General features: G+C 49.4%; 1 non-coding gene across 1 annotated transcript; it reads left to right on the top strand.

Moving 5' to 3' along the window:
* The first annotated feature begins 6,926 nt into the window (after nucleotides 1-6,926).
* Nucleotides 6,927-7,126, top strand: LOC144488556 (U2 spliceosomal RNA). Its single transcript, XR_013496620.1, has one exon. It is a non-coding gene; the product is annotated as a U2 spliceosomal RNA (small nuclear RNA).
* Nucleotides 7,127-11,708: the final 4,582 nt, after the last annotated feature.

Genomic DNA, 11,708 nt, shown 5'->3' with positions numbered 1-11,708 from the left:
ATTTTCTCTTCAACCTGCCCGTTACCCCTGGGGTTGTAACTCGTAGTTCTACTTGAGGCAATCCCTTTTGAGAGCAGGTATTGCCTCAAGTCGTCACTCATAAACGACGAGCCCCTATCACTGTGGATATAGCTGGGGTAACCTAACAGGGTGAAAAGATCCCGCAATGCTTTGATGACCGTGGCAGCGGTCATGTCTGAACAGGGAATGGCAAAAGGGAATCGGGAGTACTCGTCAATCACATTGAGGAAGTACACATTCCGATCTGTCGAAGGAAGGGGGCCCTTGAAATCCACACTCAGTCTTTCAAAAGGGCGAGTGGCCTTAATGAGGTGTGCCCTGTCAGGTCGGTAGAAGTGCGGCTTGCATTCAGCACATACCTGGCAGCTTCAGGTTATTGACCTGACATCCTCTACTGAGTAGGGTAGATTCCGAGCCTTTACGAAATGGAAGAGCCGAGTGATCCCCGGATGGCAGAGATCATTGTGGAGGGTCTGTAACCGATCCTCCTGCACACTGGCACATGTTCCACGCGGCAGGGCGTCTGAGGGCTCATTGAGCTTCCCCGGACGGTACATGATATCATAGTTGTTGGTGGAGAATTCGATTCTCCACCTCAAGATTTTATCATTTTTGATCTTACCCCGTAACGTGTTGTTGAACATGAACGCCACGGACCGCTGGTCCGTGAGCAGGGTGAATCGTTTTCCAGCCAAGAAATGGCGCCAATGCCGGACGGCCTCCACAATGGCCTGAGCCTCTTTTTCCACCGCGGAGTGCCGAATTTCGGGGCCTTGGAGGGTGCGAGAGAAAAAGGCGACGGGCCTGCCCGCCTGGTTAAGTGTGGCGGCCAGGGCGAAATCAGATGCATCACTCTCCACCTGAAAGGGGATGGACTCATCGACAGCGTGCATCGTGGTTTTCGCGATGTCGGCTTTTATCCCTTCAAAGGCTAAGCGAGCCTCTGTTGCTAGGGGAAAGGAGGTAGACTTGATGAGCGGACGGGCTTTGTCCGCATAATTGGGAACCCACTGTGCATAGTATGAGAAGAAGCCTCAGCATCTTCTCAGTGCTTTGATGCTAGTGGGTAGGGGAAGTTCAAGGAGGGGACGCATACGGTCTGGATCAGGGCCAAGGACCCCGTTTTCCACCACGTATCTGAGAATTGCTAGGTGGCGTTTGCTGAATACACACTTCTCCCTGTTATAGGTCAGATTCAGGTGAGATGCAGTGCGTAAAAACTTTAGGAGATTGGCATTGTGGTCCTGCTGGTCATGGCCGCAGATAGTGATGTTGTCCAGGTACGGGAAGGTAGCCCGTAGCCCGTTTTGGTCCACCATTCGGTCCATTGCACGCTGGAAGACCGAGACCCCATTCGTGACGCCAAAGGGGACCCTTAAGAAGTGGTAGAGACGACCATCCGCCTCAAAGGCCGTATATTTTCGGTCCTCTGGCGAATGGGGAGCTGGTGGTAGGCTGACTTCAAGTCAATGGTGGAGAACACCCGGTACTGCGCAATCTGGTTGACCATGTCAGATATGCGCGGGAGAGGATACGCGTCCAGCTGCGTGTATCTATTAATGGTCTGACTATAGTCTATGACCATCCGGGGTTTGTCTCCAGTTTTAACCACCACGACTTGCGCTCTCCATGGGCTAGTGCTAGGTTGAATGATCCCTTCCCTGAGGAGCCGCTGAACCTCAGATCGAATAAAGATCCGATCCTCAGCGCTGTAACGCCTGCTCTTAGTTGCGATGGGCTTGCAGCCTGGCACGAGATTCTAAAATAAAGATGGCGGGGTGATTCTGAGTGTCGAGAGACTGCACATGGAGCGCGCTGGACAATTTGGAGGCTGCTGTTCTCCCACTGAAAGTGGAGGGAGTGGCCCATCATACTGCAGGGTCACACTCCTCAGGTGGACCATAAAGTCTAGTCCCAGGAGTATCGGAGCACAATGGTGCGGTAACACGAGGAGCCTGAAGTTCTCATAAACTGTGCCCCGCACCGTTAGGTTGACCATGCAGCTCCCAAGAACGGTAACAGATCGGGACCTCGACGCCATAGAAATTGTCTGTCTGACAGTCTGGACTCGGAGACCGCACCATTTCACGGTGTCAGGGTGAATGAAACTCTCTGTGCTCCCGCTGTCAAACAGACAATGTATTAGGCATCCATTTACCTCTATGCCCATCATGGACTTGTCGAGTCTGTGAGGCTTGGCCTCGTCCAGGATGATTGACGCCACCGTTGAGTCTTGAGTGCAACTGCAGGCAGCTGAGATGGTTGATGATGATGGCCCCTGCTGGTCGTCTGCGGTCGGTGCCGACCAAAATGGCTGCGCCCATGGATCGCACGTGGTCGGTGGCGCTGAAAGTGGCGGCACCCGCAGGTCGCACGTGTCTTGCGTCGTCGTCGTGAGGAATGGCGGCGCTCGTGAATCGCACGTGGTGGAAGACCTCGATGAAGCCGGAGACAAGGAGACAGATTCTGGAGAATCACACGCCGCACTGCTATGCTTCGAGGGTGGTTTAGCTCAGCACACTTTGGCATCGTGCCCTTTCTTCCCACACGCGGAGCAAAATACCGTTCTGGCCGGACATCGCTGCCGAGGGTGTTTCGCCAATCCACAGAAATAGCACCGCGGGCCTCCTGGAGCTGCCGCCGTCGTCAGGTCCGAGGTTGAAAGCACGATCGCGCAGTTTCTCGGAGCCACTGGGTAGAGTTGAGTCGGTGGCTGTACTTGCCACGATGTTCCCACGTGGTCGGTGGGGTAAGTTTCGAGACTTCTGGAGGCCGTTTCCATCGTGTCAGCCAATTCCACTGTCTTAGCTAGGTCTAAGTTACCTTGCTCTAGCAGCCGCAGGCGAATATAGGATGAGCCGATTCCGGCCACGAATGCATCTCGGATCAAATCGTTAGTATACTGGGTCGCCGACACTGGCTTGCAATTGCAGGCTCTGGCTAGCTGCTGAAGTTCGCGCAGGTACTGTCCCATCGTTTCGCCGGGCTGCCGCCGTCGAGTGACTAGTAGGTGTCGAGCATGAATCTCGTTTGGCGGTTTGTTGTACAGTTTCTTAAGTAGTTCGATGGCCCCTTTGTAGTCTTGGGCATCGCGGATTGATGAATATACAGTGTCGCTTACCCTTGCGTGGAGGACCCGCAGTCTATCGGCGTCATTTTGAATGGCTGTTGAGGCATCGATATAGTCTTGAAAACACTTCAACCAATGGTCGAAAGTGTTCGACGCTCCAGCGGCACGCGGATCTAAGGTAAGCCGATCGGGTTTTAACATTTGCTCCATGGTTTTTTTTAACCAAAATTGTTACTAATAAAATTGATGCGCGATTAAATCACTCAGGAGGCTGGATCGTACCCGGGAAATAAAGGCTTTTATTAGCAACAAGAATGGAGCTTACTGCATAACAATACAATCCCAGACTAAAGGGTCACTAGGCAGTGCAGTGACCTTTATACTCCTACAGGTAGGCGGAGCCAACCGGAGTGTACCACAGAACAATACCAACAGGTAGAACACCCCAACCCTAACACCAACAGTGACAACAGTAACATATGTACAAGTACCCATAGTGATAACCATCTATGGTTCAGTACCCATAGTGCTAACCATCTATGGTTCACCACAAACATCCATCTGAGCAGGCAGATTGGGCCTGAGTCTAACAGCTTCTGCAAACGGATGGCACCCTCTGACAGTGCTGCATTCCCTTGGTACTGCAGCGGAGGGTCAGCTTTGGTCTTTGTGACCAGGCAACCCGGGGGCTGGATTTGAACCCAGAACCTCATAATTTCATAATATATAGGAGAAGAATTAGGCCATTCGGCCCATCGAGTCTGCTCCATTCAATCATGGCTGAATATGCTCCTCATCCCCATTTTCCTGCCTTCTCCCCATAACCCTTCAACCCATTCTCAATTAAAAATCTGTCTAACTCCTCCTTAAATTTACTCACTGTCCCAGCATCCACCGCACTTTGGGGTAGTGAATTCCACAGATTCACAACCCTTTGGGAGAAGTAGTTTCTCCTCAACTCTGTTTTAAGTTTGCTCCCCCTTATCCTAAGACTATGACCTCTTGTCCTAGAATGTCCCACGAGAGGAAGCATCCGCTCCACATCTACTTTATCCATACCTTTTATCATCTTGTATACCTCAATTTGATCTCCCCTCATTCTTCTAAATTCCAGAGAGTATCGGCCTAAACTGTTCAATCTCTCTTCACAAAACAAACCCCTCATCTCTGGAATCAATCTAGTGAACCTCCTCTGAACTGCCTCCAAAGCCACTACATCTTTCCTCAAATAAGGGGACCAAAACTGTGCACAATACTCCAGGGGCGACCTCACCAATGCCTTGTTCACTTTCTTCATTATCTGCTATACCCGCGTGCTAGTTTTCTGTGACTCATGAACCTGTGCCCCAAGAGGTGACAGTGCTGAGCCACAACGGAGTTAAAATCAGAGAGAGTTGGACCGTCCTGATCCCCTCTGACCCTCACTGCCCACCATAATTAAGATGGACTTCATCAGCTTCTTCTCAGTGGTTTCAGCAATTTGTGGTCCACCATTTGTGAATGACAACAACAACTTGCATTCATATAGCACTTGCAACTGAGTGAAACCTCCCCAAGGCGCTTCACGGGAGTAATTACCAAACAAAATTTGACGCCAAGCCACATGATGAAAGAGGGAGGCTTTGAAGAGCGTCTCTAATGATGCAGGGAAGAGGAGAGGTCTGAGGAGGAACATCCATTGTCTGAGGGTCACTATCTCTGAGTATCGAGCAGTTTTGAGTTAAGCTGACTGAATTTGCTATTTTCTTTTGCCTAGATTAGCGACTGGGACCGTTTTACCGTTCCAAAGGCTGGGATTTTCCAGCCATTCCTGTTGGCGGGATTCTCCAGTATGGCCTGACGGTGTCCATTCCCGCTGCTGACTAATGGTGGGCCACCTCCTCTGCCGCAGGGTTCACCGTGGAGGGGGGGGTGGGGAGGAATGGAAAATTTGATTTGATTTATTGTCACATTGGTGTGCATGTGCCAATAACTACCTTCTCATGGGCAATGAGGGATGGGCAGCAATGCTAGCCTGGCCAGCAACACCCACACCCCAAGAACCAGTAAAAGAAAACTGATTACGACTTTCTCCTGGCCGCGCGGTTCTGCTTGTTTCAACTTTAGTGAGGTGTAGCCATGCTATCAGTGCTCTGTAAGATCACGATTAATGAATTGGAACAGCACTATCAAGGACTGCCAGAACTTATCTTTGCACCCACAGCCAGAGAGTAGGAGTTAAGTTTAGAACATAGAACAGTACAGCACAGAACAGGCCCTTCGGCCCACGATGTTGTGCCGACCTTCATCTGAAACCAAGATCAAGCTATCCCACTCCCTATCATCCTGGTGTGCTCCATGTGCCTATCCAATAACCACTTGAATGTTCCTAAAGTGTCTGACTCCACTATCACTGCAGGCAGTCCATTCCACACCCCAACCACTCTCTGCGTAAAGAACCTACCTCTGATATCCTTCCTATATCTCCCACCACGAACCCTATAGTTATGCCCCCTTGTAATAGCTCCATCCACCCGAGGAAATAGTCTTTGAACGTTCACTCTATCTATCCCCTTCATCATTTTAAGTTCAAGTTTATTTATTATTGTCACATTGCTTACATTAACACCGTAATGAAGTTACTGTGAAAATCCCCTAGTCGCCACACTCCGGCGCTTGTTCGGGTTACACTGAGGGAGAATTTAGCACGGCCAATGCACCTAACCATCACGTCTTTCGGACTGTGGGAGGAAACCAGAGCACCTGGAGGAAACCCACGCAGACACGGGTAGAACGTGCAAACTCCACACAGACAGTGACCCAAGCTGGAATTGAACCTGGGTCCCTGGCGCTGTGAGGCAGCGATGCTAACCACTGTGCCACCGTGCCGCCTGTAATGTGACACACAACAACACGGAGAGGTTGAGGCAAATAGCATGGACGCATTTAAGTGAAAGCTAAATGAAAAAACAGCAATTTCATGACCACTGGATATCTCAAAGCACTTTAGAGTCAATAAAATACTTCTGAAGTAAGTATTGTCGAGACATGGCTGCAAGGTGACAAAGACTGGGACCTGAATATTCAAGGGAACATGACCCAAGGACAGGAAAAGGTGGAAGGGTAGATCTGCTAATTAAGGATGGTATTAGTACAACAGCAAAAGATGATCTTAGTTCTAAAGATCAGTATATAGAATCAGTTTGGGTAGAATCATAGAATCCCTACGGTGCAGAAGGAAGCCATTCGGCCCATCGAGCCTGCACCAGCAACAATCCCCATAATCCCATGTATTTACCCCGCTAATCTCCCTGACACTAAAGGTCAATTTAGCGTGGCCAATCAACCTAACCTTCACACCAATGGACTGTGGGTGGAAACCGGAGCACCCAGAGGAAACCCACGCAGACAGGGGGGAGAACGTGCAAACTCCACACAGTCACCCGAGGCCGCAAATTGAACCCGGGTCCCTGGCGCTGTGAGGCAGCAGGGCTAACAACTGTGCCACCCTGCCGTAGCGATGAGAAATAGTTACCGTAGGTAGTCACTTGTAGGAGTCATTTATAGGGCCCCTAATGATAACCATACTGTATGTCAGAGTATGGAAGAAGAAATAATGTGGGCTTGTGAGCCAGGTACAGCAATAATCATGAACGATTTTTATCTACATGTAGATTAGGTGAATCAAATTGGCAGAGACAGTCTGGAGTATGAATCCATTGAGTGTTTTTGAGACGATTTCTGAGAGTAGCACGTGCTACAGCCAACCAAAGAACAGGCGATTATAGATCTGGTAATGTGCAATGAGACAGGACAGGAGGGACAGTACTTAGCACTGCTGCCTCACAGCGCCTACTCCTCCTCTCGGCCTTTTGGCTAAGATCAAGTGTAGTATCGACATGCTGTGCTTGGTTGAAGTCATGAGGTTACACTTTAGCTTCATTTTGAAGCAATTTTTTAAAGCGGCATCTCGGCCTTTTGGCTAAGATGCAAATGAGATCAAGCCTTGGAGGAGGTGCAATGCCTACTCCAATCAGCTCGGATCGTGTAGATCAAGCCCAAGGCAGGAAGTGGCGAGCCCTGTCTAGTCAGCTTGGATCGAAAATGTCTCACTTGCTGAGACTTTGATTGGATTGAATTGGATATAAATAAAACAAAATATGGAAACACAGAAGCTAATTTTTATTTTTATTCATTCATGGGACATGGGCGTTGCTGGCAGGTCAAGTCATACACAATAAAGCACGTTATAATCACCAATTTTCAGGAATTAAAGCAACAGAATTAAATTATTCTCTCAGAAGACTGCATATAGATAAGGCAGTAGTTAACACTCCTAGAGTTTCAAAGGAATACAATAGCACATTTACGGTGGTTGATGACTGAGGAATGACATTCTGTGAAGGTACTATATCTTCATAACCAATTTGGGACCACAGGATGATTGCCCATCCATCCCTAGTTGCTCTTGTTCAGAGGGCAGTTGAGAGTCAACCACTTTGCTGTGGCTCTGGAGTCACATGTAGGCCAGACCAGGTAAGGGCGGCAGATTTCCTTCCCTAAAGGGACCTTAGTGAACCAGATGGGTTTTTCCGACAATCGACAATGGGTTTCATGGTCATCAGTTACAAGAACAAAGAACAATACAGCACAGGAACAGGCCCTTCGGCCCTCCAAGCCTGCGCCGCTCATTTTTTTTATTGAATTCAAACTCCACCATGTGCAGTGGCGGGATTCGAACTCGGGTCCCCAGCTGAGTTTCTGAATGAATAGTCTCGCAATAATACCACTAGGCCATCACCTCCCCAGCACACAGCAAACTCCCACAAACAGTAACGCAACAATGACCAAATCATCTATTATTGGAGACGTCGCCTAGGGGATAAACATCGGTCAGGGATAACTCCCCTGTGAAATAGTGCCATGGGATCTCTCACATCCACCTGGGCAAGCAGACGGGTCCTTGGTGCAATGTTGCATCTGAAAGACAGTGTCTCCAATGGCGCTGCACTCCCTCAGTATTTCATTGGAGCGTCAGCCCTGATCTTTGTGCTCAAGCCCTGGAGTGGGAATTGAACCCAGAACCTTGCGATTCAGAGGCGAGCGCCTAACAGCTGAGCCACAGCTGGATGGAAGGAATGGAAGGCCACGCTGAAAGGGTGAGATACAAGAGGGGAGAGACTCACTGGTGTGGAACTTAAACACTGGCAGTGACCCACCGGGTCAAGCGGCCTGTACAATGCTGTATATTCCGCAGAACTTAGATTTGAAGAATCGACAACAGAGGGGACACGCCAGACAGGAAGGGCGTGCGAGCAGTGGGAGCAGGGCTGAGGGACAGGAAGTGACAAATGGAGATAAACTCCCGTGACTCAAGTGTCAGTCATAGAGAGAAAAAGTGAAAATGAAACTGAAAGACACTAAAAAACTAACGAGTGGGAAAGAACCAACAACTTGTTGCCATTAGGGAGTATCCAGGGTTATTTTTCACCTGACACTCCAGCTCAGGGGCCAAATGTACACAAGATATATTGAGGATTTTATAATATTGATTTGATTTATTGAGGGTGGCACAGTGGTTAGCACTGCTGCCTCACAGGGCCAAGGACCTGGGTTCGATTCCTGGCTTGGGTCACTGTCTGTGTGGAGTTTGCACGTTGTCCCCGTGTCTGCGTGGGTTTCCTCTGAGTGCCCCGGTTTCCTCCCACAGTCCAAAGATGTGCGGGTTAGGTGGATTGGCCATGCTAAATTGCCCCTGAGTGTCAGGGGGATTAGCGGGGTAAATACGTGGGATTACGAGGATGGGGCCTGGACGGGATTGTTGTCAGTGCAGACTCGATGGGTTGAATAGCCTCCTTCTGCACTGGAGAGCTTCTATGATTGTTGTCACATGTATTGGGATACAGTGAAACGTCTTGTTTCATGCGTGCTATACAGATAAAGTATACCATTCATAGAGTACAAAAGGGAGAAGGAAAGGAGAGGGTGCAGAATATAGTGTTGCAGTCATAGCTAGGGTGTAGAGAAAGGGTGGCTCAGTGGCACAGTGGTTAGCACAGCTGCCTCACAGCGCCAGGGACACGGGTTCAATTCCAGCCTCAGGTCACTGTCTGTGCGGAGTTTGCACGTTCTCCCCATGTCTGCGTGGGTTTCCTCCTGGTGCTCCGGTTTCCTTCCACACTCCAAAGATGTGCAGGTTAGGTGCATTGGCCATGCTAAATTCTCCCTCAGTGTACCCGAACAGGCGCCAGAGTGTGGCGACTGGGGGATCTTCACAGTAACTTCATTGCAGTATTAATGTAAGCCTACTTGTGACACTGATAAATAAACTTTAAAACTTTTAAGATCAACTTAATATAGAGACTAGATAGGATTTGATTTGCTTTATTATTGTCACATGTATTGGGATACAATGAAAAGTATTGTTTCTTAAAGTAAAAGTTTTATTTATTAGTCACAAGTAGGCTTACATTAATACTGCAATGAAGTTACTGTGAAAATCCCCTAGTCGCCACACGCCTGTTCAGGTACACTGAGGAAGAACCTAACATGGCTAATGCACCTAACCCGCACATCTTTGGACTGTGGGAGGAAACTGGAGCACCCGGAGGAAACCCACGCAGACACAGGGAGAACGTGTAAACTCTACACAGACAGTGACCCAAGCTGGAATTGAACCTGCGTCTCTGGTGCTGTGAGGCGGCAGTGCTAACCACTGTGCCACCGTGCTGCGCACTATACAGACAAAGCATACCTTTCATAAAGTGCGTAGGGGAGAAGGAAAGGAGAGGGTGCAGAATGTCGTGTTATAATCATAGCTCGGGTGTAGAGAAAGATCAGAGACAATTCAAAAGAGTTCGCGTACAGTGTTAAAAGCATAGAACGAGAGTAAAAGATAGAATTAGATGGTATGCTGGGGACAAGAAGTCACCTCGCTCCAACACCATCTTAGATAACATTGTTGAACAATTCACCTTCTAACACCCTGCAAGCAATCTCACCGAAAACCCCAAATATTTATAATGCAGCCGCAAGCTTTCACATCTCGTTGTTTCTCCTGCTTCTAAACGGGTGTACGAATAAAGAACAAAGAAGATTACAGCATAGGAGCAGGCCCTTCGGCCCTCCAAGCCTGCACCGACCATGCTGCCAGACTGAACTAAAGCCCCTACCCTTCCGGGGACCATATCCCTCTATTCCCATCCTATTCATGTATTTGTCCAGACACCCCTTAAAACTCACTATCGTATCCGCTTCCACTACCTCCCCCGGCAGCGAGTTCCAGGCACCCACCACCCTCTGTATAAAAAACTTGCCTCGTACATCTCCTTTAAACCTTGCCCCTCACACCTTAAACTTATGCCCCCTAGTAATTGACTCTTCCACCCTGGGAAAAAGCTTCTGACTATCCACTCTGTCCATGCCCCTCATAATCTTGTGGACTTCTATCAGGTCTCCCCTCAACCTCCGTCGCTCCAGTGAGAACAAACCAACTTTCTCCAAACTCTCCTCATAGCTAATGCCTTCTACACCAGGCAACATCCTGGTAAATCTTTTCTGTACCCTCTCCAACGTTTCCACACCTTCTGGTAGTGTGATGATCAGAATGGAACATTATATTCCAAGTGCGGCCTAACTAAGGTTCCATAAAGCTGCAGCATGACTTGCCAATTTTTAAACTCAGTGCCCCGGCCGATGAAGGCAAGCATGCCGTATGCCTTCTTGACTACCTTCTCCACCTGCGTTGCCACTTTCAGTGACCTGTAACTCATCCAGTTAACACCGGCGTCCGAAAAGGAGTAGGTTTCACAGGTTTCTACCAATTTGTTGCCTCGAATGAATAAAAGGGAGTTATTCCTTCTTTAATTCGAGGAGAAAACTTTGAAATGATCCCCAAGACAGGATGTGTGCGACTCCTGCGATGTAAACGTGGAGTTCCGATCGCAGAGTTGTCGACGGAAAATAAATTAGGACGAGCCTATTTGGGCATTTTTACAAAGAGGTCGCTGCTGTGTGAGGATACATCCTCGATAGAGCAGTCACTTCATTCCTGGTTGGCGCCGACTGTTACGCATCTGATTGTGCTCTGGACACTGAGGTCACCAGTTAAAGGTCAACACAGGGAACGTGCCAAGGTGCTGTTTACAAAAAGCACAGCCACCGCCCCCACCCCCCCCTCTCCACCCCCCACACACACACCAGCACCCCCCTCCCTCCCCACGCCCCAGGTGCATACTCTGCATCCAGACTCACAAAGCAACGGCCCTTCCCGGAACTCAGTCACGGCAGAAGATTCCCAGGGGAACGGCGCAAATGAACCATAAAATATTGGGCGGCACGGTGGCACAGTGGTTAGCGCTGCTGCCTCACAGCGCCAGGGACCCGGGTTCAATTCCAGGCTTGGGTCACTGTCTGTGTGGAGTCTGCACGTTCTCCCCGTGTCTGCGTGGGTTTCCTCCGGGCGCTCCGGTTTCCTCCCACAGTTCAAAGATGTGAGGGTTAAGTGGATTGGCCATGGTAAATTGCCCCTTGGTGTCAGGGGGACTAGCTAGGGTAAATGCGTGGGGTTATGGGGATAGGGCCTGGGTGGGATGGTTGTTGGTGCAGGCTCGATGGGCCGAATGGTCCCCCTGCACTG

Source organism: Mustelus asterias, unplaced genomic scaffold (assembly GCF_964213995.1).
Source record: "Mustelus asterias unplaced genomic scaffold, sMusAst1.hap1.1 HAP1_SCAFFOLD_1658, whole genome shotgun sequence".
Classification (NCBI taxonomy): Eukaryota; Metazoa; Chordata; class Chondrichthyes; order Carcharhiniformes; family Triakidae; genus Mustelus; species Mustelus asterias.
The sequence above is the reverse complement of the archived record's forward strand: the minus strand, read 5'-3'. Positions and strand labels throughout refer to the sequence as shown.